A 25,169-nucleotide genomic window follows, 5' to 3' on the forward strand; every position below is an offset into this window, starting at 1 on the left:
ACATCGTGTCGTAGTGAATCAGTGTCATACATAGGCTATTCTGAATGGAGGGCTGTAGGTCCTGCACACCAACCCACGCCCTAGCAGGTTGGAGATTTTATAACTGTTGTCCATGTGCAGCAAAGCCTTCTCCATGATCTGGAACAACACAAGCACTCAGATGACTTGTACTTAAGTACAGTACTTGAGTAAATTTACTTAGTTACTTTACACCACTGGTTCTGGTCCAGGGGTCCTCGACGTGTTTCAGGCCAAGGACCCCTTAGCTGAGAGAGAGATGAACCCCCCACTACACGTTGTATATATATATATATAAATATAAATTGTGTTGCAGAACAAACCTTTTCATAGGTTTCATAGACGGCTGCAAAGACTTGTTTGACAGCACTGTCATCAGTGTTGTGTGAATTAATGTTTGTTTGTTTGTTTACACATGATATTTCTATTCATTTGTTTTGATTTTCTTTTACATTTAACCCTCAATACTTAGTAAACCTGACCTTTGGCTTTTTTAAGCAATACTTACTATCACAATATAGAGCTTATTATACTATATTATACTACGATATTATCTAATTAATATTGTCATTAATATTAATACATTAAAAGCAACTTATTTCTTGCTGTGGGTGAGAAACCTATATCCATACTGTTAATATTTTTTTTTTTAACTGTGAACTTGTAGATCTGCTATTTTCACTATTTGAATTACTGGTGAATTGCAAGAGGACAGTAAATGTGGTTTAATCTTCAGTCAGTGAACGACAGGTTAAATGGTAAAAGACACATTAATGTATGTAAATGAACATGATAATATTACATAATAATTTGAAGTAGGTTTTACTTGATTTATTTATGCGGATCAACTTACCAGCAACGCTAACGGGAGCATCAACAACCAACCACATCCTGTGTTGCTTTTCTATTTTAGATGCACACCAACCGACACTTTCCTGTGTGTGTGTGTGTGTGTGTGTGTGTGTGTGTGTGTGTGTGTGTGTGTGTGTGTGTGTGTGTGTGTGTGTGTGTGTGTGTGTGTCTAGAACAGTGGGGTTCTCAAATTGGGGTCCGGGGACCCCTAGGGGTCCTTGAGGAGGTTCCAGACAGCCAGTAAAGAGCTGCGTCAAAAACTCTGTCTGTCTGTCCGTCTGTCTGTCCGTCTGTCTGTCCGTCTGTCCTAGACGTGTGTGTTTTTTTCTCCCCCTTCGTAGTAAGTTGGCCCCCTTATGTGACGTACTCGGAACTGCTTGGCCCCTAGTCACTGCATAAGAGTCATTCCAAGATGATAGTACTGGCCGGCTTTCCTCCATGGTGGAAAATGGTGCTCGGCGATGGCACTGCCTGAGCGGGGGGGGGGGATAATTCACGATTCTGTCCCTATCGGTAGATAACTCGAACGGCACTGAGTCGGCTCTAGTGGACTTTGCAACGATCGGCACGGCGACTCACTCGTCTGACTCGTCCAAGTGGGGGCTGGGGTTGACACAAATGATGCCTAAACCTAATAGAATAATTTTAGATACATTTTAGGTTAGATAGAAATACAACGGCGGGAGAGGGATTCGATCCCGGGCGCTGGGATTGTCTAGTTTAAAGGTTTCATTACATTCAGTTTTACGACACATTCAAAGTATTTATCATGGTCCTTTAAACGTGTATTAAAAGTGTTAACTGAAAAATATTCTCCAGTGATCCCTGGCAGGATCACTGGAGAAGATGATCCCCCCCCCAAAAGAATGGAGAGGGGAGGGGAGGGGCGAAGAGAAGAGGGGCGGTATTAATGGACTGTGACACCAAAGTCACATAATACTTTTCAGCCTAATTATTCAGAAAACCCCAGACCACAGAAAATCCACTGAATGTTCAAAGTTCAGGTTTTTTGGGCCTAATTGAGGTCACAAACCCCCCCTAAAAACATAAAAAAGAAGAAAATGAATGTCATAACCTTTAACACATGTCACGGAACCATGTGGTATTGAAGGGGTTTGGGAGTTATTTAAAGCGGTCCGCTCATGTGAGAGGCAGTTTCACCTGCGCCACAGAAGGGGGCGTTGCCAAGTTACTACGATCGGAGGAGGAAAAAAAACATGCGTCTTAGACTCGGCACGACGCCACATGTTGATAGCAGCTTCCTGTCAGACTGACAGAGTTAAGAGCTGCGTCACAAACAAGCCACTCGCTAAGGAAGAGAGCAGGACAGTTTGAGCAGTTAAAACTAAAGACATACCAGTAGACATTCCAGCATCTCATCCAGTGAACAGTGAGTGGATTCCAGCATCTCATCCAGTGAACAGTGCTGACCATCTGGAGACACAATGGATCCAACGGTGATGTACTTCATTCTGATCTGGACTTCAGGTAGAAGTTTCTAAGTACATTTACTCAAGTGCCATGCTCAAGTAAAATGTAAATGTACTTGAATCTAAATGTAAATGCACTTACAGTAATTACAATCTGGACTTCAGGTGCCATTCCACTTGAATGATATCAGAATCATCACAAGTTTACATGTGTAAAAAGAAAGTTGGTGAAATTCCTTTTTTGTGTAAGCTCCGTCATTTGTGGGGCAGAGAGAGGAAGAGCAAGGAGAAGAACATAGGAAGGTACCAGGTTAAGAGACAAATCTATCAAGACATTACAATGTTTATGTAGAGCATAACAAGTGGCAGGTATTTGCTTAAGGTGTTAAAAAACAAAACTGAAAAAGAAAAAAGTAGCAGGAAGGAAAAACCCACAGCCAGGTAGAAAAAAAACACCCAATAGCAGATCTACAAGCTCACAACGGATCACAACGCAACATGTATGTGAGCTTGTAGATCGGCTAATTTCGCTGTTTGTTCTACATGGTTTATGTCGTTAAGAAAATGTTCTTCCATTTTTATTTCTTACAAATCTAACCGTGTGTGTGTGTGTGTGTGTGTGTGTGTGTGTGTGTGTGTGTGTGTGTGTGTGTGTGTGTGTGTGTGTGTGTGTGTGTGTGTGTGTGTGTGTGTGTTCATCAGCTTGTGAAGTAGTGTATGAAAATATGAAAATACAAATATTTTAAAACATTTTATTTGAAGAATGTTTGTGACCATTGCACAGACCCCCGGGAGGGGAGAGGGGAGAGGAGAGAGGAGAGAAGAGAGGGGAAGGGAGGACTTTAGAGAGATCATGAAGCTACGGGAAGTCTTCTAGCTTCACTCACTACAACCTACGCAGTGTGGTTGATTACTGTGGTTGGTGTGTGTGTGTGTGTGTGTGTGTGTGTGTGTGTGTGTGTGTGTGTGTGTGTGTGTGTGTGTGTGTGTGTGTGTGTGTGTGTGTGTGCGTGTGCGTGCGTAAGCAAGCAATGCTTACACATGCCGTTAAATGGTGCATTACGTCTATGAAAAGAGACGCCTTACAGACAACGTCACACTGATAAGAACCAGTAAGCGCTCGCAGGCCGGCACCAAATGAACTCCACCGCTCATAAGATGCAATGTAAAAGTGGTCAAAGTCTCAGGTGTAAAAATGAATCCCATCAAACTTTCAGGTGCTGTTTTTCTCCCAGTATGGAGGAAGAATGCTTAGGATTTACACTGTGATCTCTTGCTCTTGAAATATGTATTTATTGGTTTCTGTTGTGTGTAAACAATAATAGTCATTCAAAGCAGTTGTCCCCCAAACCCCACCTCCAGTGGCTGTCATAAGAACAGAGGGAGAGGTCTATGATCATGGCACCAGAACCTGCTTTTGCTCGCGCAGCTGCAGCCCGTCAAGCCTAGTTTACGCTCCATCCCGCAAAGGTGTCGCACGCAGAGAACGGCCGAGAATAGCAGACCTCCAAGGGCGCACCTCACTAGCCAACACACAAGAGGAGGTTGAATGAACTGAAACCAGCGCACTCCAACACAACAGGTCTGGGGATCTGTTGGGAATTGATTACATGAAACAGTCACCTGTGTGCCCAGTCTCAATGTTTGTAAACAAATAATTGGTCTATAAGCCACTATTTAAAAATACAATAGAAATTAGAAAGTACTGTTCCTGAAGAAACTGTGTGGGATCGCTAAGAATGTTGCTGGTATTGAGTATTGATAGTGTTAGTATTGTTAAAGGTTTGAAAGGTTTAAGGTTCTAAAGGTTTGAAAGGTTTGAAAGGTTTGAAAGGTTTGAAAGGTTCTAAAGGTTCGAAAGGTTTGAAAGGTTTGAAAGGTTAAAAATACAATAGAAAATATAGCTGCAAGCAGCAATAATACGGGCCCAGGGATTGCAGAGAGAAGAAAGAAAGAAGCAATGATAAGTAATATACACAATAAGCCATAGAAACATAGAAGACTGAACTTGAGAGAAAGAAGACCACGCAATTAACAAATGAGCATTTTAAACCATCACTAACCCTAACCTCAGTAAAACTATGCCTTCCCCTAACCTCAAGAAATACTATGCGTAAGCCTACGAATGCCAAATCATGATCACCTCAACACATCGTCGGGGACGGGGATCGAACCGGTGACCTCCGGACTACAAGGCTGCCTTTCTTCTCATTGAGCTAGAGATATGATAGCCCTGGTAGTGTCTGTTGATATTTATAACTCATTCCGTCCCTGATGGACCAAGCCTCTGTTTTGCTAACTACACTGTAAAAATTGAGGCTTTGGATCAAAGTAAAAAAATTGCTTCAACTTGTTACAAGTAATTATCGAATTATCGATGTTTAGACGATGTTTAGACGATGTGTAGGCTAGACATTAGTGTACTTGAGGATACCTTTTACTGCTCAGGGAGTTGGACGGACGGGTCAGCTCTGACGGTCAGCCGAGAGCCACGCTGGAATGCACGAGAAGAGAGAGAAGTTAAGCCACTGATCTTTTGTGATCTACACCAAAGAGCCAGTCTACAAGCTCACAACACATCACGACTTGTTGCAAGCTTGCATCATGGCCATTTTGGACAAATGTATCCCCCAGAATAATGACTCAGGGGTTCAAGTGGTTAATGTTATACGTGTAGACATTAGTGTACCTTTCAATGCACAGGGAGGAGAATCAGGGAGGACGGACGGACACGCTGTAATGGTCAGCCGAGCTAGAATGCACAGCAAGAAGAGACAGAAGTTAAGCCAACACTGAAATGTTCTGATTAACACCAAATAGAAAGTCTACAAGCTAACAACACAGCACGTCTTGTGGCAAGCCTGCATATCTGCCATTTTGGACAAATGTATCGCCCAGAATAATGACTAATGACTCAGGGGTTCAAGTGGTTAATGTTATACGTGTAGACATTAGTGTACCTTTCAATGCACAGAGAGGAGAATCAGGGAGGACGGACGGACACGCTGTAATGGTCAGCCGAGCTAGAATGCACAGCAAAAAGAGACAAAAGTTAAGCCAACACTGACATTTTCTGATTAACACCAAATAGAAAGTCTACAAGCTAACAACAAAACACATTTCAAGGAAAACATTCAAAATTGTCATGAGGTCCAGGCAAGGTATTTTACACCTTCACAAATTGCCTGACAATAACATGACTGGCGGACCATTTTGAACACATCTTTGCCATTTGCTAGCTGCCAATGGAGTGTTACCTCTTCCTTAAAAATAGCAGAGCCTTAAGGCTATATTAGACTAACCCAGTCTGTCTCACAATCAGTCAGTCAGTAATCCTATCAGTCTGTACTCTGTAACAGTAATTAAACCAGTCAGTCTAACAGTATTATGTAAGGCTCTGCTAAATCATCAATATACAAGATCAATGAAAATATTCTCCTGCAATTCATGTGCCATATGAAACTGATGCCTCTGTGCCAATGATAGGAGCACATTTTTGTAACAGTTTGTGTGCCGCACAACCCTTTTGAAGAAGCTATGTTTCGCCTCAAATCTCATTGTCCATAGAGCAACCAGGGGACCAAACTGCTCTATTAGCTCAGGATAATGCTCCAAATAGTGGTGTTTGGGCAAAAGTTTGATGTGAGGGAAAACCTCTTGGTACCTTACCCTATGTTCAGATATCTTAAACTGCAGATAAGCTATAGATTCTTGGGTGTGAACAGGTGCGACGACAAGGTCTACAATGTCTTTCAAGTCATTTAGAATTCCCCAGGCAGGTTCACTGACAGGCACTCTGTTTCCAATCAAAAGAGGTAAAAACCTCAGCAGGCTCCAGTTTTCATGGGCATTACCTCCTATTGTTTTCCTTTTGGAAAATGTGAGGGGTACTGTGTGGGGACTATTTGTTTTGTCATTCCATTTGAAAGGAAAGTTTTGAATTGCCTCATTCAAGTCGACCAATTTCATTATTTTTTTAGATATTAACACAGTCAAGCACAATGCTATCTCTCTAGGTACAATTCCCTCAAAGAGGTCGTGCATAACATCAGGGGGGAAACCAGTTGTAACATTGAAGTAAGACAGCTTATCTGATATTACACAAACATCTCTCACACCATAATGAGTTTCCAAATGATTTTGTCTGATAGCCTCAAGATGAGCACCATGAATTGCTTCTGTTCTCCGACAGAATGTTCCTGATGACACTTCTGTAGTCTGAAATTCTGCCTTCTCTGCTGTACAAAATCTGCACGGATAGGTTCCTGTGAAACCCTCCACAAATCCTGCAATGCCATGTGCACCAAGGTTGTCTGCAACAATACATTGAACAGTGCCCTTTATCGTCCTTCCCAGTTTTGAGATGAAAACACCATGCTTCTCCAAGGTGACAAGGTCATCTAACAAAGGCTCCAACACTTTTTCATAATGATAATCCTTAACATCCTTGCTATTAATCAAGGCACATACATTTATGGCAGACAGGGATGAGTTGGAGCCTGGAGGTAAATTACCTAAAGTCCAATAAACTCCACATACTTTGTGTTTCTTCCTTGATGTGCCAATAGGATTACATATTTCAAAATCATCAATATACAAGATCAATGAAATGGCAGTCTCAGAAAATATTGCATTCTGTTGGCAATTGAGATAATCAAAAAAGCTTGTGTATTTTAGTTGATCACCTGCTATGTAATTTGATTTCAAATTGATTGCTTTGTCAAGTATTGACTCGCAATTAAAAGCCGTTTCACACTCGGGTCCCGGGTGCGCACTCCAGACCGCTTGGCTAGTGTGAATGTAGCGAATCGTCCCCCGAAACGGGTAACCTCCGGAGGCAGTTTCGGATCCGGATCATGCGTTTTCGGGTACGGTACGCTGCAATGTGAAAGCAAGCGTACCATTAGACGGAAGTGGCCCGCTATTTGGAATAGGTGACGGTATATAAACTCGACAAAAACAGCCAACAAAAACACCGCTCTTCTAGCCGGTGCTAGTGAATGAATGAAAACGCCCCAGAATGCATTGCGCACTTAAGGTGGGCAGGTGCATATTCCTCTTAAGGTGGAACATAACAATTGAAATAATAATCAACTTATATGGGAGCCTTTCTAACAATTTTACTCATTCAATTCTGAACCGATTCTTAAAATTTAAAATTCTCTATTAGCTGTGAAGGGCCTTCTTTCATGTCTATCAGTCATGAAACATTGGCGGGTCTCCATCGCGCATTTCAGGTGCGCGAGCAGCGCATATAGTATATCTTGTGGGTATCTTGTGGAGTTTCAGCTACTATGCATCCCAGAAATATATAGCTTATAAGGCTTTGTAATTTGAAATTTGTAAGTAAATATGGTAACTCATTTAGATGTAGGCCTACGTAGGTTTATAGTTTCCCAAGGACTATAGCCGTTTCACTCATGATGCAATTTCTCTTTCATAACAGATACATATTGTGCCAGATAATCCCCACACCAAGAGAGTCAAAAAATAAAAGACGTTGGATTGATGTACTTTATTTAGACATGAGACATGAGAAACAGTACATGGAAGTACAATTCACAATACAAGGTTTCAGTCATTCAGTCGGACTTCACTGTATAGGCTACTATAGTTGCCTTTTCATAAATGATATATTTTTGTACTTAAGCTGTCGTGAAAGTTTATAATATTTAGAGAAATTTAAAGTTTCAAATACAAAAGTATTAGTAGTTGTGAAGGTTAGCAAACTGGACATTTAGACTGAATGTTTCCTGTATCCTCATCTTGCGCTAATGCACACAAGTGTTTCACCAGGTTTTATTTATGTCGTTTCTCATAAGCGTGCATCCGTTGTCCGTCAACAACACAGCCTTCTGACTTCTGTGCGCTCATTGCCCTCAGTGCGCTCAGACTCTCTCACCAGCCGCAACTCCGCCCCCTTGCTTTCAACATATTTAAACGCATATTTGTGCGAGACCAGCACAAACATTGTCGCATAGTTGATGACGTCTGTGTCCACAGGGGAAACACTATGTGCATGCCGCCACCTGTAGGATCGGGGGTGTATATGCATGTGTTCTCTGGTGCGATAGGATCTATGCCCAATGTGAATGCAGGCCAGCTTTCGATCTGGGAAACGTTTTCAATGAAAACGGATCCAGTGTGAAACCGCTCTAAGAATCTGCTGCAAAGATTTAAGTATGGGAACATACTGAAATGATCTTTTCTCTTTACGGTCAAGCACATACTCTATGGGTTCTACAACACCAAAATTAGTTTTGTAATATGCCTTCCGTTTCCACACAGTGGAGAGGAGACCTCCAATTGCTGTTGGAATGGGATGTGACTCGCAGAGAACAGAAGCCAATTCCTGCACAATAGCTGCATCAACCTGGCAATTATGTTTCTGCAATAGCAGGGTTATTTTTTGATAGGCAACAGGGACTGAAACCGTAGTTAACAAATACTGTAGCTCCTGCAAGAGGTCATTAACAGCCACACCAGAGACCAGAAAAAACATTCTCCAATTTCAATAAAACTGAGGCAAATTTACGCTCTATAGAACGGGACACATCTTCAACATTTTGCGTTTCATGGGCAGAGGCATTTGACTCATCGTCTGAAATATTCTCCTGCAATTCATTGCTAACAATTGCATCTTGAGAGGGATGACTAGGGTCTGGCCTTAAACTCTGAGCAATGCCAGGCTTTAAATCATTTATAGAAGATTCCTTGTGTTTTCGGGACTTATGAGTCCTGAAGGCTCCATAAATATTTGTCTTATATGGGCATCCTTGAAAAATACATTCAACAGTTTCAAATTTTTGCAGATGCTGTCCAATGTGGTGCAAATAGTCTTTCAAAGTTGTGCTTTGTTTGTATGCACACAAAAGGCATGTAAAAGTTGTCAGTTCAGCCTTTTCAGTGGCAAGTTGAGGGTGGCTCCTTGACAAATGACTCTTAAGGGCATTCCAGGTCTTAAACGAACCAGGGCAGGTTAAATATGTGCATGGGTAGGGATGACGACGTCCAAAATGTCTGTGATCAATTCTGTAATGCTTGAGAAGCTCTGACCTTCTTGATTTTGTGATATCACAGTCTTTGCATTTCCACATTAGTTAACTTACTGAAAAAGAGGGTGGGGTGGGGGGGACAAAGTAACCAACATGGACAGTTAAGTGATGATACTGAAATAACCAAATACCAAATAAATATCAAAACAACTCCACTATACCAGCTGACCTTCAATCGAATATTTTGCAACTGTTGAAGTAGGTAGGCAGGAGACACAAAGGAGACTCTTTGTGTCTCCTACAGAAACCATTGCCAGTCATCAAATTATTGGCTTAGGAATGTGACAAAAACAAAATCCATGGAATTGAATTCAAGTTTCCATGGGGTGACTAATCGATACAAAAAAGTATTTTTGGGGGTGAACTATCCCTTTAATGCTTGCAGCACTAAAATTAGATCTGCATGGATCCAAGTGCATGGATTCTTTACTTGCTCATAAAATGTATCTCAATCCAGCACCTTCCCATACTGTTTAATCTGAAACACATTATATATTATGATATTACCTTGGCTTGAAAAACAAAGACCCCTGCTTTAAAACCTAGACTTCACCATGAGAAATGGTGAAAATAAGATTGATAAGATTCAAATTACTTACCAGAATCACAACACAGCAGCAGTCACAGTATCTGTAGAGCAGAGTGTCTGCAGGCCCAGAGTGTCTGCAGAGAGAAAATGAGTCATTTTAGATTTCTTTGGCTATTCAAAAATAGCAGATGTACAAACTTTTTTTGTTTACTTGGTCTGCTCTTTTTCCCCTCTACACCTATACCTCTTTGCCAAAAATAGCCGATCTACAAGCTCATAGCGCGCTATGAATTTTTCATAATATAACTTATATAGGGCTAAAAGAGCCGATTTACAAGCTCAACCAAGCCAAGTGTATGGATTATTTACTTGATAAAAAAAAGAGTATCTCAATCCAGCACCTTCCCATACTGTTTAATCTGAAACACATTATAGCAGGGGTCTTCGTTTTCAGGCCAAGGACCCCCTAGCTGAGAGAGATGAAGCAGGGACCCCCACTACATATTGTATAGATGAGAGATGAAGTAGGGACCCCTCAATATTGTATAAAATTGTGTTTTAGATTAAACTTTTTTTGTTTACTTGGTCTGCTCTTTTTTCCCTCTACACCTATACCTCTACACCAATAAGCCGATCTACAAGCTCACAACGCCTCGCAGCGCGAGGTGTTGTGAGCTTGTAGATCTGCTATTTTTAGCTAAAGTTCTCCTCAGAAAAAGGGATGCTAAGGTTCAAGTGGTTACGGTAAAAAAAACTAATATTACACAAAGGTTTGGCGGACCCCCTGAAGCAACTCTAAGGACCCCCTAGGGGTCCCAGACCTCCTGTTGAAGACCCCTGCATTATAGAATATGATATTACGTGGCTTGAAAAACATAAGACCCCTGCTTTAAAACCTAGACTTTACCATGACAAATGGTGAAAATAGCTGTATTACAAGCATCTACAAGCTCACATCGCATCACACTGTACATCTGCCATTAAAAAAAAAACTAGACTTGATTTAAGTTCTATAAGATTCAAATGACTTACCAGCATCACAACACAGCAGCAGTCACAGTATCTGTAGTGTAGAGCAGAGTGTCTGCAGGCCCAGAGTGTCTGCAGAGAGAAAAGGTGTCAATTGCAACTCAGGGGAACCAAATGTATCAATTATACCAAATTATGATGAGATTAAACAAATCTGAAGCAGCATTCATGTATTTGTCACAACCAAAATCAGAAGTTTAACACTTTAAGCCCTACAGACTACTTCATTACAAATAGCTGATCTACAAGCATATGCTCAAAACGCACTGTAGATCTACAATTAAAAAAATAAGTTGGATGAAAAATAGCCATCTACAAGCACACACGGTGTGACAGTTTCACATTGTATAACGTTTTAACTTGTTACAGCCGTGGGGAAAGCAATTAGGACATTCGGATTAATCCATAAATACCATGCATTTGTCATAATATAACTTATATAGGGCTAAAAGAGCCGATTTACAAGCTCATAGCTCAACCAACAACAAGTAGAAGTTCGAGCAATAACGCACGTTGCAACGCAAGCAAGTGTTGGTGTAAAAATAGCCTGGCGTCTATTAAACTTTTAATGCATGCCATCCGGTCTAGAGCCCGCCTACTCAAGAACTGTATCTGGCCATTTCCACACAGCACACACACATACATGCATGCACACGTTCCGTTTCCGACGACGTTAATAGACTGGAAATGTAATCTGGCCGAGCGCGGTTTATTTAGCCCTGAAACATGACTGATGACAGTCATGGCGCAACTTGTTCCTGGTTTTTGAGATTTCTACATTTACAACCCGTACATCTACATAAATGTTCAGATTTCAAATATAAAGTGTGTTCCCCACGGCCACGGATGTAAAAAGTTAAAACGCCCGGGTATAAGTAACCGTATCTTCCGTATTGTTCAAGAAAAAACATTTTAATCCAATCGACGGCCATTTTCCCACAGAGTTATAATGTATCAGGGTGCAGTACATCTTCCAACCGATAGGGTCGCGTAGTTGAAAGCATATGAAGGAAATTGAGAAAATGGCCACCAATCGGATTAAAATGCTTTTTATTGAACATTACGGAAGATACGGGTACTTAGACCCACCCGTTTTAACTTATAAACTCCGTGGCCGTGGGGTCAGCACTTTATATTTGAGATATGAACGTTTATGTAGATGTACTGGTTCTAAACGTAGAAATTTAAAATAACAGGAACAAGTAGCACCATGACGCTTGTGAACCACCAGCGTGAACCATGGCTACCGTTCATTCAAAGTTATAACGAAGCACTGATCAAAACTACACAAAACTATCGCAACACATAAGTTACGACCCAACTCGCGTTTCATTTTTCACACCACTAAACTAATCATTTACTCACAAGTTTACAACAGGCACCGTGCTACACGCGGGAATTATGTAGCTCTCAAGCTAGCTGTGCTAGCTAGCTAGCCACACCAATGCACTTATAGGCTAGCGTTAGCATTGTCCACAATGTGTAATTTTCGAACAAACGCAACCTTAAAAGACAGCGGTTGGTCATTTTAAACATATAAAAATGATTTTAATAACACACTGGATCATATTTTCACATTTCTTACCGTGATTTGTGAAGATATTTCTCCTCTACGGTGCAGTGTCCAGGCTCAACGCAAGTGCGGACGAGAAATCAAGATGGCGGATATTACAAACAAATTAAACCTAAAGTTTGATGACGTCATTATCACGTGACCGCAAGGGGACGCAAAAAAATCTCTCTGATGTTAAGTTATAAAATTACTTTGAACCAAAAGAACACAGATTTACGTTGAATAAACCTGACTATATTAGGTTACAACAATGATTGACAGAAAAGTAATTTTAGTAAGTCAGATCAAGCAGAAAAAACTATTAACATGAAGGGTTGACCAACTTCACTTTTTTCAGTGTACTCTAGATCAATGGTTCCCTAACCATCTACCGATAGAGAAATTGTACGTCTCCTCGGAACAGAAACTAGTGAAAGTAGTCGATCTACAAGCTCACAAAACGTTTCTATCTGAAAAGTTGTGAGATTGTAGATCGGCTATTTTCAGAATGAAGTATATCATACATTGTAAGCATTTCAGGTTATCTTTAATAATTGCGTATGCATTAATTGACACTATCATGTTGTGTGCAATGCAATTTGAATGAAGTCTGCATTAAGTGAGGTTTTAACTGGCAACCTTGTGAGGCACACGCTTAAGCTAGAAGCCATTGGACCAACAGACCTGACCTGGTGAATGAAGAGAGAGAGAGAGAGAGAGAGAGAGAGAGAGAGAGAGAGAGAGAGAGAGAGAGAGAGAGAGAGAGAGAGAGAGAGAGAGAGAGAGAGAGAAAGAGAGAGAGACGGAGAGAGGGAGAGGGGGGAGGGGTGAGGGGGAGAGAGAGAGAGAGAGAAAGAGAGAGAGAGAGAGAGGTGAGGTGGGTAGATCCAATCCATGGGAATAGGCCAGGTGGACTGTTGCTGTTGCTCACTTTCTACAAGAACATAATTATGTCAGAAAATTGACAAACAAATATTCTTAAGCATTTCATGTTAAATTTAACAATTGCACATGTATTCACTGATACAGTCACGTTGTGTGCAATGCAACTTTAATGAAGCCTGCATCAAGTGAGGCTTGAACTGGCAATCTTGGTGTTGTGAGGCATTCGTTTAAGGGAGAAGCCATTGGACCAACAGACACAAACTGTGAAAAAAGAGATCACACAGATGATACAGTTTCACGCAAATAGCTAAAAAAAATCCTGGGTTTAAGTGTTTTTCAAACTGCTCAAAATTGCGGACAATCTAAGGGCGGAGCTTACTGGTCAACGTGATAGATGTGTTCCTCATGAGTCAAGGCATGTGTAAGCATGTTTAATGGCTGTCGGCCAAACGAGGGATGACTTTTGCCTATTTAAAGTTTGCATTTTAAAAAAAATGCTGTAGCGCCCCCCTTTGACCAATTGGAGTAAGATTGGTTTCAGTGATATTTGGAATGACCCTCTACATTACCGCAAAGTTTCAAAGAAATGTGAGTCTGCATGTATGTGTTAGGGGCAGATGAATAATTGTCATAAAACTGCAATATTCATTGGCTCATTAAAGCTTTTTTCACTTATGGAAAATCCGCTGCATCGTTGAGTCGGCATAGGTCCAAAGTTCATGTGTAAAACGTTTCGTGCAGATTACTCAAAAATCCCAGGAGGAGGTTTTAACTGTTTTTCATATAATTCAAAATGGTGGGAGATCTAAAGGTCAGAGGTCAAAAGTCAGAGTGTGAAAGTTGTTCATCATGAGGAGACGCATGTGTGTATCAAAGTTTTATGGCTGTAGGTCAAACAGGGCATGAGTTGTACCTGTTCAAAGTTGGCATTTTCAATTGAGTGCTATAGCGCCACCTTTTGACGAAAGATCGTGAGATTTATTTCTTGATAGTTTTTCATGACCATCTATCATATGGCCTTCGTAAAAAGCGTATGCACGGTTCAGCCAGAACTGCGAAAAGTGGCAGAAACAGAAGAAACAAGGCAATATTAAAACAGGGCCTGCTGCCATGCTGGCAAGCTGGCTCCGTAATAATGCCAATATCAAAACGGGTCCATGCTGGAAGCCTGGCCCCGTGAATACAAGAACCGCTGGTCCGCCTGAAAAATGGGGGCGAGGGTGTTTTGGGGCGAGCTGTGCCAGATTCTTTCCCTGCGCGACACCGTCGCCCAACTTTCACCACTTTATCCATTGCAGACAGACAGTCACTGTGCTTGCATAATATCCATGACCCACACGTGTTCGGGTCCCTTTATCGACAATTGGGTCCGGCTTGGTTCAGATTCTATCAGTGTCACCTCGGAAAATCCCGGTTCTGTTTATCAACACCGAGCGAACACCCTACTCAGCACTGATTAGGAGGAGAGCTGTGTTGTGGCGTATCAAAAATAGCAGACATACAAGCTCACTGGGGACAAGACATACAAAGCGGCGCTTTGCGACGTGCTGTGAGCTTGTAGCTCTGATATTTTCAACGCGCGACACCATCGTACAACGAATAGGCTATTCTATAACTGCAGCGCGCAGCAGAGCAGGCTGTCGGAATTAAACCACACAGTCAGATCATGATAAAAACTTTAAATTATTATGATTTTAATGGTTTTAGCCAACTACTTTTATCCAAATAATAATATTAATAATAGGCTTAAATGATAAAATAGCCTAATAACAGCATTTTCCCAACCGGCCACGGTGGCCGGTGGTGTTTATAATTACCGGCCAATTAAACATTTTACCGGTCAATGGCCGGTAAATACTGGCTAACGGAATCCCTGAGAGAGAGATATATAATATATATATAAAGTTTTTTTTTAAAAGCTCGGGTCCTCACGGGTCCATACAGGTCTATCCATTTCAAATGGATCCGACCAAGCCCCGTGGGAATTGGAACCGATCCGACCCTGCCCGACGGACAAGTCAATATTTTTGGACCCGAAAATGTTCGGTTCTTGGTTCGGGTCTCGGGTATTCGGGTCCACCCGGACCCATGCTACCCTCTACCTCATGGTACCTTGAGGGGGTTATAAAAGGCCCCTTACGGGTGTGTAACTCTGAGAGAGTACAAATTTGTACGCTCCCTTGAAATTAAAAGGTTTGAGAACCACAGTGCTACACTAAATGGAACAGAGCCTTCATTAGAATCATTGGTAACACCTGTGAAGGAAGTAAGGAAGAGGCCCAGCTTCTTTCCAATATGGCTGCTGTGCATAGAGCCTATTCCCCGTTGCTATTTGTTTTTTAAGTCTGACGTCATTTTGTAGTCCGACGTCACTCCAAGAGGCACTAGGCGCCGTCCACTCCTCATTGTTAACAAACATGTCGGAACTCGTAAATCTTTTGACAATAACCTCCTTTTTCAGAAAAGAACCATTGAGGGTTAAAATGGGTCTTATATGCTTTCAACTCGAATAGTTATTAATGTAAGTGTTCTCCCAGGGAGTATAATTGTGTCACTTTAGTGACTAAATAAGACTACATTATTATACTTTAGTGACCAAATTTTAACTTTAGTGACTAAGTAAGACTAGATTATTATACTTTAGTGACTAAATTATATAGTGTCGTTAAATTATTTAACAACACTGTGAGCTTGTAGATCGGCTATTTTCAAACATTTTAGTACTTTTACTTTTGGTACTTTAAGTATATATTTTGATGCCAATACTTTTGTACTTTCACTCAAGTAACATTTTGAACACAGGTATTTTTATATTGTGGTATTGATGCTTAAGTAAAATATCTGAGTACTTTTTCCACAACTGCCTGTGCCTGAAATGTAAATGGGCTGAAGTGCACTCAGACGTGTGGGTTATGGCTGCCGAATGCCCCTGATGATCTAGGTGGTTCTGAAACTTTTACTTATTAGCCCATGGACCCCCATTTGAAAAGATATGCCCGGGACCCCCATAAGAGAAGACTTTTACGGCTCTAGCAGTGATTCTCAACCATTTTAATTTCAAGGACCCCCAGTTTGACATGCATTAGGCTACGGACCCCCATTTAATGGCATGCAAGTGATGATGACAATATCTATAATTAATGATCTCTGAATATGACACCATCCCACTATATTTTCAGGAAGATAATGTAAGACTGAAAAGTTCCTATGCCTAGCAGTAGGGGGAGAGAGAGTAAGGAGAGGCGAAGAAATGTTGTTGTTGTTGTTGTACTGAGTTTTCCGGTTGTTGAATGAAAACAGTAAAAAAAAAAACAGTTTTGATATTCTAAAGAGACTCCTCGTTCTTTATATAGCACCCCAAGTGTTATACTGGTGGCAGCGGTGCTAAAGAACCAGCCGACTACGCAGCTTCCCTGCGGCAGAGACTGCAACGAGCTGTGCAGGATGCGCAGGAGTTCAGTGGCGTCTTTTGGGCACATTTTAATGCTAAATGTAAGTGTCTATAAGTGTAATATTATGGAAAATATAGCCCATTTTTAATCGTATTTTTTTTTTTGAATGAATCAAATTTGACCTATTACTTTGAATAATTCCTCTGTATGCCAACTTTTTGCATTTCCAAGTAACATTTTTCTGCATTCGAATGTTTAATAACTCAATCCCCATCAATTCCAGGCATGGTTTAACGCATTAAATCTATAAGGATATGATATGAAAATGTATAAAAATTAGACGTTTCGGTTAACATAAACGTGGTGGTAACAAGCTACTAAGGGCTTAAATGTAATGCTACGATAGAGTACCATGGGCATGAGGGAACATAAAAATCATCATTAGAATTTGCCACCAGGTTCTGGCCCATGGCCTAGAGAGTGAGAGACTGAAGTTGTTAGATTTACTGCTGAACCTATGACACCATTAAAAGTAAATCTAGATAAGGTACTTGGTTCAGTGGTTCTGTGAAGTGGGGAGACGTTAAAACACCCTTAAATGAAAGTGACAGGAGATTTTTACAATTGAAAGATCAAATCATTTATTATCCTTTAAACTAAGTTTACAATTATTTATGAGCCTTTTAAACAATCATAATGAATTATCAAACAAACATAAAAGATACAATACCAATCAATAACAGCGCGCTGGATACAAAAATCTCTCCCTAATCACAGAGTAATGATGCTCCAGACAGGGCGATATTTCTGCACTGAAGCATCCTAATCCCTATCCCAGCGATAGTATACATTCTCATAAAACATTATCAAATAGGTGTCGCTGTTGGTTGTCGAAGATGGTTCATCACGCTTCCTGCTGTTCTCACGCTGTTGGTAGCCTTGGCGTCTTCACCCTCCCCTCGAAGGCCTCTGGATGGCTATACTCCCTAACTTTTGGGCGCTGATAAGCTTCTAGTTCTATGAGACCTATTGTCTATAATAAGTTGGCCACAGTATATGGCATTTTTATTTCCTGGGAACTAACACCCTAATATTAATTTTGAGGCACCACCAGTGCCTGTATTTTCAGTGAGACATTCCTTTAGAAAAGGGAGTGAATGAGAGAGAGAGGGAGAGACAGGGCCCCTTTCACTATGATCTCTCATTCTTGGTAATCACATTTTCTTTGAATAAGGTTATAATGACACAGTTAAACTAAAACGTAACACTTTTAGTCATACTAATGATTAAAATATACGGTATATACATTACACAGTATACTAGTCTATATATATCAATGTGTGGCTTAAGTGATTATAATAGCTGAACTTAGAGCAGTTATATGTTTAAACAGCAGGATATAAACATGAGCCACTATAAAGATATCAAAACATCATATGACCAGGCCGTAGCTATAAATCAAATGTCCTCTATTCTAGATGTATGTGTTAGTTCCCCCTTTTTTTACTCTTCTAAACTCCTACATTTATGCAGTTTTCTACAGACACATTTATTATACTTCTAGACTTTAAATCTAATTTTCCTAACAAAGTTCACCCTGCAGTCACACCTCATTATCAGTTTTGTATTAGTCTTTTCACCAAATCCTTCTGGTTCTGAAGGCATGAGCTCTTTTGACCAGTGGTGGAATGTACTTGAGTAAAATGCAAAAGTATTGCTATCCAAATGTACTTAAAGTACCAAAAGTAAAAGTACTTTGTACTGTTTGAAAATAGCAGATCTACAAGCTCACAACGCGTCGCGATAGGACGCATTGTGAGCTTGTTGATCGGCTATTTTGAAATAGCCTATGTATAAAATAGGGCTAATGTGGTTAATGTTTGTTTTAAAATGTAATAATTTATATCTGCAAAGTAACAACTAAAGTTTTCAAATAATTGTAGTGGAGTAAAAGTACAATATTTGCCTCCGAGATGTAGTGGAGTAGAGTTAAAAGTATAGACAATTGGAAATACTCCAGTGAAGTGAAAATAGGCCTACCTCAAAACTGTACTTTGTAAAAAAGTACAGTACTTTAGTAAATGTACTTAGTTACTTTACACCACTGCTTTTCACATTAGTCTTTTTACCAACATGTTTACCAGGAATAACAAGACAATTACCTACAAGCTGAGAGAAAGGACTTTTATTTGAGGCTGACACACACATCCTCACACAACCAAATGATGAAGAAACATGGTCGTGTTAGACTGTAGTCTAGGTGTTCCTCTGGGTGTCTTCCTCCTCATGGAGCTGTGGAAGAAGAACACAAACACGTCCATACAGAACAAACGGCAAATTATATGCTGACTCACACCTTTTATGTCAGTGATTCAGTTACTGTTGCTATGATTCAAGAGCGCATGCTGATACAGTATTTGTTGACATTACTCATAGCATTATAAATTATAATTTAACATTGTTTTTTTTTGTTTTTTGTTTTGTTTGTTGCTCTAATACATTGGCTGTATAAACTGATGAATGCTGTTACAAAGACTTCTGGACTGCTTTAGTCCTGGCATTTTCATCTACTATAACTCCATGAACTGTTTCAGTCTAATTGTAGGCCCTGTTGACTATAATACATTTAAGTTGTATTTAGCGGGTTTTCTATCCTCACCTTCACCTGTAAAAGATTAACCTTTGCTTTTTCTTTTCTTTGGATCAGCCATTTCATCCTCTCCATGATAATGACCATGATGGCCACCCCCGTGGTGTCCCCCATGCCTTGGATCAGCCAATTCATCATCTCCACTCCCCTCTACAGCAACATAATAAATTCAAACAGAGTTGTGTGTCAGTTTACAGTATACAATATAGTCATATCTACAGCTATACGCTATCAACATGATTTCGGCCATTACAGCCGCTTCTGCCACAAAACACTGACTGACTGCTGCAAGCTTTAGCTTTCAAACACGCCATGGCTTGTCAGTCAATTCCCTTATGTTAATGAACAGTATAAAGGCACCTATAGGCATGGTATACACATGACACAACTTGAAGTGACAGTGACAGTGACATCACATCAAATTACATCATATGAAATAAGTTTACCTGCGTTGTCCTCAGCTTTCACATTTTGCACCGCTGCGCCATTAACAATGACCAACAGAGCAAAGAGCAGGAACACAATGTGGGTCTTCATTGTCTGTAAGAATGTAAAACAATGTTAAAAAAAAGGATCGTTATAGACAGTGTACCAAGCCAATTAATTATGAGAACATTGAACATAATATAATGTAATTCTCATCAGCAATCATTGCATTCTAGCAAGCCAATTTTGAGCTCACCTTCAGTAGTTTGTGGAAGTTCTTTGTCCTTGGAGGGTGTCTTCGCCTTCTCTGAGGTTCTGGATACCTGACCTACTGTAGCTACTGGAATATATAGGTTTGTTGAGGGAATGGTTGCAAATAGCCCTGAGCAACGGTCAACAGGGTTGCAAATAGCCCTGAGCAACGGTCAACAGGGTTGCAAATAGCCCTGAGCAATGGCCAACTGCCATTCCATGTATTCATATCTTTGTTTACATTACTGTTGTGTAAATGCCTTGAAGAAGATGCGTTGAATAAGAAACAAAAACAAGTGCTCTACAGCTGTGGTTCTCAACCTGTGGACCACCTAATTTTTTTGGGGGGGTCCCCAGATGACAGTCAAGAGACAATTTAAGGACTTTTAAGACCTTTTTAATACCTCAAACCAAACCAAACGAAAATAAAATAAAACAAGTAACTAAGTACATTTACTCAAGTACTCTACTTAAGTACGATGTTTAGGTATTTTTTTTACTTTACTGGATTATTTCCAACTTTCAGTACTTTTACTTCTACTCCACTACATCTGAGAGGAAAATATTAATATTATATATTATTTGAAAACCTTAGTTACTAGTTATTTTGTAGATTTGGATTATTATTACAAAACATACATTACCCACTTATGCCCTATATATATATTTTGGCCATTTGAAAATAGCAGATCTACAAGCTCACAATGCGTCGCAATGCGACACATTGTGCACTTGTAGATCTGCTATTTTCAGAAGATTTGTATACATTTGAAAACTTATGAAATGAGACATTCTGCATAATGAGTACTTTCTACTTTTGGTACTTTAAGTACATTTTGATACCAATACTTCTGTACTTTTACTCAAGTACATTTTTAATTCTGGACTTTTACTTGTAACAGAGTATTTCTACATTGCAGTATTGGTTTTAAGTAAAACATTTGAGTACTTTTTCCACCACTGATAGTCACTGCCATTTCCCCATGCATAATGCTTTCCCTGTTGGCGCCGACCCCACTATTGGTCAGTGGAGGGTAATGACTATGGAGGCCTCTCCTGGCCAAGAGTTGTGTTGGCACCAACATGGACAGGAGTCCATGCACGGGGGACTAAATAGGTGACAAAATAGCAGTGGCACATGGAAAAAGTATACTGTTATTTTTTACTTAAGTAAAAGTATCAATACCACAATGTCGAAGTACTCTGTTACAAGTAAAAGGCCTGTGTTGAAAATGTTACTTGAGTAAAAGTACAAAAGTATTGGCATCAAAATATACTTAAAGATCTATAAGCTCACAACGCGTTGCGATGCGACGCGTTGTGAGCTTGTTGTTTGGCTATTTTCAAATAGCCTAGGTATAAAATGGGGATAAAGTGGTTAATGTGTGTTTTATAATACAATCATTTATATCTGCAAAGTAACAAGTAACTAAAGTGTTCAAATCATTGTAGTGGAGTAAAAGTACAATATTTTCCTCTGAGATGTAGTGGAGTAGAAGTAAAAGTATTGACAATTGGAAATACTCCAGTAAAGTAAAAATTCCTCAAAAGTGTGCTTAAGTACAGTACTTGAGTAAATGTACTTTGCTGCTTTACACCACTGCAAAATGGGGGTGAAATGGGGCAACACTGAGAGAGAGGGGCAACCATTTTTTTCATTTTTAAAGTATGGAAAGGGTTGCAAATAGCAACGTTTGGGGTGGAGGTAACACATCAATGAAAACAGGTGTCAGCCTGAAAATGACCTAGAGAGACGAGAGAGCTGTGCTTGAGCCGACCCTGTAAGCTATTCCAAGTATTCATAGAAAAACGTAATAGCAGTCTTTCTGAGCTCATTGAAGACACGCTTGCTATGATGCAAGGCACAATCAAATTAGTCTTAGATAGTTAAATGTTACATTTTAGTGTCAGGCAGTTACACATATTCTCCCAGAGATATTTAAACTTTCTTTGGGCAACTATTATTATATATATATATTATAATGCCTAACTAAAATAAAGCTATCAAGCTCAATGCTGCCCTGTTTGCTCCCTGCATGGTTTGCTGTAGCATTCCCTGAGTTTCCAAAAAAATACCAGAAATGGCTAAAATAGCAGATATACAAGCTCGTGATGCTATGTGTTGGGAACTTGTAGATCGGCCATTTTTACCATGCAACATCATCCTACGATTAAATAAAATATTTTAAAGAATGGTATAGCATACTTAGGAGCAGAAACGTGACTTGAACACGTTTCAAACATGTGCTGTAGTTTATTTATCCACTACATTCACTGAGGGTGGGAAATTATTTTTAGGTTTGATCCTACGGTATTTTGTTGAGTTAATAACATCCAACAAAATAAAAGGTCATGTTTGTGTAAGGCTGTATTTATTCTAATCCTCATGTGACAGCCCAGAATATTTGTTTTTGTTAATGGTTTATTTGTGTTTCCACTCATATACGTGTTCATAGGGGAAAGGGTTGCAAATAGCCTTGAACAATGTTCCGGGCTATTTGACTCTCAACGGCTCATCTGACATGTGCTTATAGCTCAGCTAAAAGCCCAACTTATGACATAGATCTTTATCTCACAAATGTGTATTTATGTATTTAACTTCCATTTTGGCATTACCTAAAGTACATAGTTTGTTTTCTTTCCTTATTGTGAGACTTGTTTTCTTTTTTACTTTTTTAAGTCAATTAAACAACATTTGGTTAACTGCATAAGTCAGCAGTGCTGTTAAGTAACTAAGTACATTTACTCAAGTTTGACAACTTTATTTTAAATTTATAGGGCAGAAGTGGTTAAGTGGTTAATGAGAGAGAGAGAGAGAGAGAGAGAGAGAGAGAGAGAGAGAGAGAGAGAGAGAGAGAGAGAGAGAGAGAGAGAGAGAGAGAGAGAGAGACGGAATAGACTGAGAGAGAGAGAGACGGAATAGACTGAGAGAGAGAGAGAGAGAGAGAGAGAGAGAGAGAGAGAGAGAGAGAGAGAGAGAGAGACATGGAAACGGAATAGATCAAAGAGAGAGAGAGAGAGAGAGAGAGAAAGAGAGAAAGAGAGACATGGAAACGGAATAGATTGAAGAGAGAGAGAGAGAGAGAGAGACATGGAAACGGAATAGATTGAAGAGAGAGAGACATGGAAACAGAATAGATTGAAGAGAGAGACATGGAAACGGAATAGATTGAACAGAGAGATACATGGAAACGGAATAGATTGAAGAGAGAGAGACATGGAAACATAATAGATTGAAGAGAGAGAGAGATTGAAGCAGAATGGATTGATTGGACATCTCAACCTATTGCCATTAACAGGAATCGAACCCTCAACCTTTGGATTGACAGGCTGCAACACTACCTATAGTGCTATAGCTTTGTCCAGGCTGAGGTTGTCTGTTGAAGATAAAAGTGAACCAGTAAAAGCAGCCGATCTACAAGCTCAGAAACACGTTGCTATCTGAAAAGTTTTGAAATTGTAGATCTGCTATTTTCAGAATGAAGTATGTCATACATTGCAAAAACATACCCTCTCAAATAAGCATTTCATTCATTGATACAGTCTTCTTGTTTGCAATGCACTTTAAATGAAATCTGCACCAAGTGAGGCTTGAACCGGCAACGTTGAGGTTGTGAGGCATTCATTTAAGCGAGAAGCCATTGGACCAGTAGACCTAATCTAGTGAAAATGGAGGTCAGACAGATAATACCATTTCACGCAAATAGCTGAAAAATCCTGGGTTTAAAGGGATTGTAGGCGATTCAGAGATAAACAAAGAAAAAAACTCCAGCAGTTTGTTTCCCCGACCACCAGGGGGTGACGTAGGGAGGACTTCCATAGAGTTAAGGGGACTTCTAAACGGGCCATGCCGAATATAGGTTACTTTATTCGGATACAATTTGCGGAACTGCCCGCCCCTGCCGGTTCTCTGAATTTTTAAATAGGCTCTTTCATGACAAATTGACCACATATATGAAGTTAAACAACTAAATTCTATCCAAACGCTATCTGAAAAGTAAATTATGTGCCTCAAAAACGAAGTTTGAGAGCGTTTTATACCTCTATATATCTCTAAAAATGTAATTCAGATCAAAAATTCAAATGGTAGCCGACATGTCCTAAGTAGGCCAAACGTTGTAGAGTTGGAAGTATATTTACTCAAGTGCCATGCTCAAGTAAAATGTAAATGTACTTGAATCTAAATGTAAATGCACTTACAGTAATTAAAATCTGGACTTCAGGTGCCATTCCACTTGAATGATATCAGAATCATCACAAGTTTACATGTGTAAAAAGAAAGTTGGTGAAATTCCTTTTTTGTGTAAGCTCCGTCATTTGTAGGGCAGAGAGAGGAAGAGCAAGGAGAAGAACATAGGAAAGTACCAGGTTAAGAGAAAAATCTATCAAGACATTACAATGTTTATGTAGAGCATAAAAAGTGGCAGGTTTTGCTTAAAGGAGGAGTTCACCCAAAAAATGACTTATTTTCTATCAATTGCACACCCTATGAAGCCTTGAATCCATGGATTCTTTTTTGTTTTTGTCGCATTCCTAAGCTAATAATTTGATTCCCGTCTCCTACCGGCTAATGTATCCGGTAGGAGACACAAAGTAGATTATTTGTGTCTCCTACCGGAAATACACACGGTCATCAAATTTATTTATCAATGGGTTCATTTGGTTACATTTAGTTACATTAGAACAAGGCTATCAATGGGTTCATTTGGTTACATTTAGTTACATTAGAACAAGGCTATCAATGGGTTCATTTGGTTACATTTAGTTACATTAGAACAAGGCTATCAATGGGTTCATTTGGTTACATTTAGTTTAAAAATCTCTTTCTGTTTTCAGTCACCACACCTGGGGACCATAAAATGCTAATTTTACCTTCACAACCCCCCATCACCACTCACAGAGTCACACACAGCACAGCACAGAGAGAAAGAGGGAAATATAATGATAAATGGGTCTTATTGTGACATCACCGATTTTAATTAAATTGACTGAGTAATGAAATAATCAATCTGAAATTATTAATTATGGATTATGGAATGTCAAGAATGTCAAACATGTCAGGAATGTGAGGAATGTGAGGAATTTCAGGTTTGTGATGT

This window comes from Gymnoscopelus braueri (assembly GCF_963280865.1).
Source record: "Gymnoscopelus braueri genome assembly, chromosome: 21".
In the NCBI taxonomy this organism is placed as follows: domain Eukaryota; kingdom Metazoa; phylum Chordata; class Actinopteri; order Myctophiformes; family Myctophidae; genus Gymnoscopelus; species Gymnoscopelus braueri.